We start from the raw sequence: 4,799 nt of genomic DNA, 5'->3' as shown, positions 1-4,799 counted from the left end.
AAAAAAAGCGAAAGAGGAAACGAGAATAAAAACTAGAGGAGATAAGAAAACGTCACAAATTATGCCGCGTTGATTTGGGGATAGCGCGCGCTGACACTCGTTGACAATAGAAAACCCAGCGCTTAAAGCTCCAATTTAGGGACGCCAGTTACCGCAGAATTCCACAGGCAAACACCGATGGCCTACCAACTGACATTTTGGCGAGCAATGTGATTGCAAGTTTTTGTCTGTGGGCACTTTGATATCTTGAAATAAGCATTTGCCGCATGACGCCAACAGACAACATTCTCTCAATTTCGATGTTTAAAAACATTTAAATCTTTAAAAAACTTGCTGAATAATTTCGTAAAACGTAATCATAAATAATCCAAGAGGGAACAGATTTTTATTTTGATTTAATATCAAAATTTCATCGATGTTACCTCCACCACGCTTCCTTTCAAATAAAACAGCTGTTCCCGCAAATCGTGAATTTTTCGTGAATGGCTGTCAAACTATCGAATTGCCTGCAATAGATGTCAAGCAATAAGCGCTGACATATATTGCCGAACATGAGAAATAGGCGGTCTCCATTGGAAATATATTTTGTGACATGGTTATAACGACATCAGTGTTTTCCTGTGGAGACAGGGCCTTAGTTTCGCACAAACAGGAATTAGCAAACATTTACAAGCTTCACTGCCAGCTGTACCTATGGACCTATACATATATTTCTTCTTATTCTGACTTTCTTAAACATACGCTCCAATTTATTTGTGGATGTCACTGTTGGATTTCATACATCGACAGTGGTGTCGACTGAGTTCCGATTACGAACACAGCTTTTTCAGCAGAGTACCTTTCAAATGTTTAGAATTAACTAAATTAATTGAATAAACACATATTTTTACATACTTCTTTCATTTGTACATCGCAACAAGATTGTTCGTTTTTAAATTTAACGAAGTTATTGATTCAAATTATTGTAGAAAAAAATGCAACCGTGTGCCACAATCCTGCTTGCAAATTCTTGCTGGCAAAAACGAGTGTATTCGCACCCAAAACTATCAAAAGTTTTAGACAACTTTTTTTTTTGTGTTTTGTTTAGGTTGGCCGGTTTTTATAAAACCACCGCCATTCCCCTACTTTCAAAATATATATCTTAGTACGTTGTTTTCCAAATGCTGTGTCCAATCGTCACTCCACTGATACACGATGATAATAGGTTTGTTCGTCGAAAATCCAGCAAGAATTATCCAACACTCAAAATATCAGAGAGTAAGAAAAAATTCTCTCTCATGTTGAGAAACTTGCAAATTTCTTCACGAACGCAAATTTGCAAGAATTTGCAAGTTTCCCTGCCAGCTGGCGTCCACGGTTGCATTTCAAACATAAAAAATTTTTGTAAATTTTTAAATTCTTTCGGATGGCCAAAAATAGGATATACATGTATATTTCTTGTTGTTCTGACTTTCTTTAACATACATTTCAATTTCTTCATCGTAATAGCTGTCGGGTTTCTTAAATCGACTCTGGTTGCAATTGCATTCCGATACCGAATAAAATTTTTTTCAGCCGAACTAAGTTCAAATCATTGGAATTATCTAAATTAATTATATCAACAATTATTTACTTCCTTTTTTCATAAAAAAAGTCGCTCGTGTTTATAAATTTTTAAATTCAACGAACTAATTTATTCAAATTGTAGACAAAAATGCAACCATGCGCCACAACCACATGTTTTTCGTGTTTGCAAATTCTTACTGGCAAAATTTTTTCCAGGAAGAATTTGCAACTTCCCTCCAAGAGAACTGTCACTTTGCTCTCACAATTTTTGAGTGTGGGATAATTTTTTGGTCTGCACGAACGCGATTTGGGCAAAAATTGTGATAATTCGTACAAATTCGTACAAATTTTTTGCTCGACGAACAAACCTAATATCGCTGAGGGCTAGAGTAGGGTTGCCAGATTTTGAAACGGAGAAAGCAGTACAATTATATTTTCGATAGAAAAAAAGCAGTACATGACTTAAAAAAAGTAAAATTTTTTTTAATTTTTTGTGCAATTTATTGTTACAAATTACCATTAATTAGGTAAAAACAAACAGATATCTATAAATGTGAAAAATAAATAACTATATGTAACTATTTTGTATAAAAAATAAAAAAAAAAACTGTACAGGATTGGTCGAATGAATGCCCTCCTAGTCACCGGTACCGAGTCTTTTCGATTGCTGAGTATGAGGCCTTATGTTGGACAAAAGACGGAGTATAAATTACCCAAATGGGGAAATTAGCCTACGGTTACAGAAGATATGTAATAAAGTAACCGACGAAGACTTACGTGCCGCTTGCGCTTTTCACGAACGAGTAAACTTTTTTGCGTAATTTTGTACGAAACCAATTCTGTGTCGTAGGCGAGGCGCGGCCGAAGGCAGAAGCAAGCGCAACAGGTGGTGGACCTAACAAAGTGCATGTTTTCAATGGCTTGGAAGAAGCTGTTATTGCATTAACTGGATTGAGAACCAGAGCTTCAGGCATAGGAGTAGTTCTGGCTTGTGGTTCAACAATTCAACCAGAAGCTGACATAGATGCGCCCATGGTTACTATGCCCGACAGCTCCGCATACCTTTGTGTATCCATTGCCAAAGCGCCCGCTTTCTCTGCTGCTATAATTGCAAATACATCAGAATCCATAATTTTCCTCAAAATATGTAAAATTAATCAATTTTACAATAAACAAGCACATGATGAGTGTTTTTTAATTCCTTTCCACTTTGTTTTCCTTCATTCAGCTATCTTCGAAAAACAACTGATAGCTGGCAGTGCTGCACATGTTTCCGCAAGGGTTGCAGCATGTGGATTTTTCGTACGAAAATTCGGGTTCTAGAATAACAAACATACAGCAGTTAAAACGGAAAATACATTTTATGATTTTTAGTCCCTTATATTTTTTAAAACATATTAACAAAATATTTAATACATATTCTTTTCTCTGTTACATATAATAAACAACTTTAAATGACTTTAGAGAGAGGTACGTAGCGAAATAATAATAGTCGAATCGAATAACGAAGCACGTCCAGGGTTAATATTAAAAAAAAAAAGAATTTAATTGTAACCTTCTAAAACGTACTTATATTTTGCTTATGCTAAATAATTTTGACATGGTTGAAATGAGCGTAATGGGCTGTTTTTGCTTACACGTAAAAGCACATTTAGCGCATTTAGCTCTAAATGCTACTCTAAATGTACATTTATCCATACAAAATTCGTCACCTAAATGCAACTAAATGCAACTCCATTTTCGCATTAGGAATCTAAATGCTAAAAGCAACCCTGCGATCTTCCAAAATTTCTACGATTCGAACATGGTTTAATGATAAAAAGTGGCAACATTGCTTTTTTGAATATACAGTGGCTAGCCAAGAATGATAGAATACAAGATTGCGCCGATTGCAGCAGAATTCGTGAGAGTAATTTTAGCGTGACGTCAACGTAGAGTTGACAACTGAGAGCGGCGAGAATGAAGGCGACTAGTGATGTGCTGAATTGTCCCCAATACTCGGTACCCAATACTTAAAAAAGATTTCGGTACCCTATACTTCCTTTTCGGTATCCGATACCGATTATTTACATTAAACCCTCGCCATTATATGCATTTCAGGTTTAGAAAAAACTTTCATTACTAATTTATATGATATCGGCTAAAACACTTGGACTTATCGCCACAGAAAAATATTATTTTATCAGTTTTAACCTTAGTCGGTCCAAGGTTCAAGAAAAATACTTTGACGGATGAAGAAGCCTTTCAGGGGAGAGATTCTGTAGCCAGTTAGCGACAAGTTTCGGATCGATATCGCACTTGTTGACTTACAAATACGTCGACAAAACCGATACCGATTCGAAAATTGTCGTTAACTGGTTACAGAATCTGTCCCAGGCCTACAAAAATGATATCGTCCGATTCAGCTGGAACAAAAATGCTTCAAACAAGTAAGGGTTTCTCTGTATTATGGCATCGAACCGACATATATACATCTTTCATTTGAATCAGTAAAAAAGCTCTATTGGCTCTTACATTCGGGTTTTGTTAGGCGTGTTTTCCATATTTTTGGCCTATGTGCGCTTTTATTCGAAACCTAAATGTTTCGGTACCGAGTATCGAGAGTATTGGGTACTTAAAAGTATTGACTCAGCACATCACTACTGCTGTCTACTCTACTATGACGTCACCAAAACAGCTGATTCTGTCAAAATCACTGAGAGCCGAGTAGCGGTATCGTCATCGGCGCCACCTCTGTATTCTCTCCACCGTGGTGGCTAGCTGCGTTTCAGTGATCGCCGATCGAGATTTCATTTATTGTTTTACATTATTTGGATAAAGAAAAGTTAAGCAAATTCAACATCGATGTGATGCTGATAGAAATCTGGATAAATTTGTGATCAACTCTCTTTGTTTTGTTTCCTAATTAAGTGGCGAAATTTTAATTGACAGCACCGACAAATGAATATATACACAAACAAATGCTCAGTTATGGTTAAAACAATGCAAGTTTTAGTATTGAATTTTTGGTTTAAAATTTATTTTTTCCTTTTTTGCACATTATCTTCTGCATGAGAATTGATCGTAATAGATACGGATCTGAATAAGCGACTGGAACACGACTGTTTGTCGTATGCTTTTAACAAACAGCCGTGTTCCAGTCGCTTATTCAGATCCGTATCTATTTTTTTTTTTTTGAAGTGAAACTTCTTAATCGAGTTCGGAGATGGTTGCGTTAAATATTTAACACCACGTCATAAAATCTGTATCGTTCG

Source organism: Rhagoletis pomonella, unplaced genomic scaffold (assembly GCF_013731165.1).
Source record: "Rhagoletis pomonella isolate Grant_MI unplaced genomic scaffold, Rhpom_1.0 Rhpom_scaffold_00003, whole genome shotgun sequence".
NCBI classification, from domain to species: Eukaryota; Metazoa; Arthropoda; class Insecta; order Diptera; family Tephritidae; genus Rhagoletis; species Rhagoletis pomonella.
The sequence above is the reverse complement of the archived record's forward strand: the minus strand, read 5'-3'. Positions refer to the sequence as shown.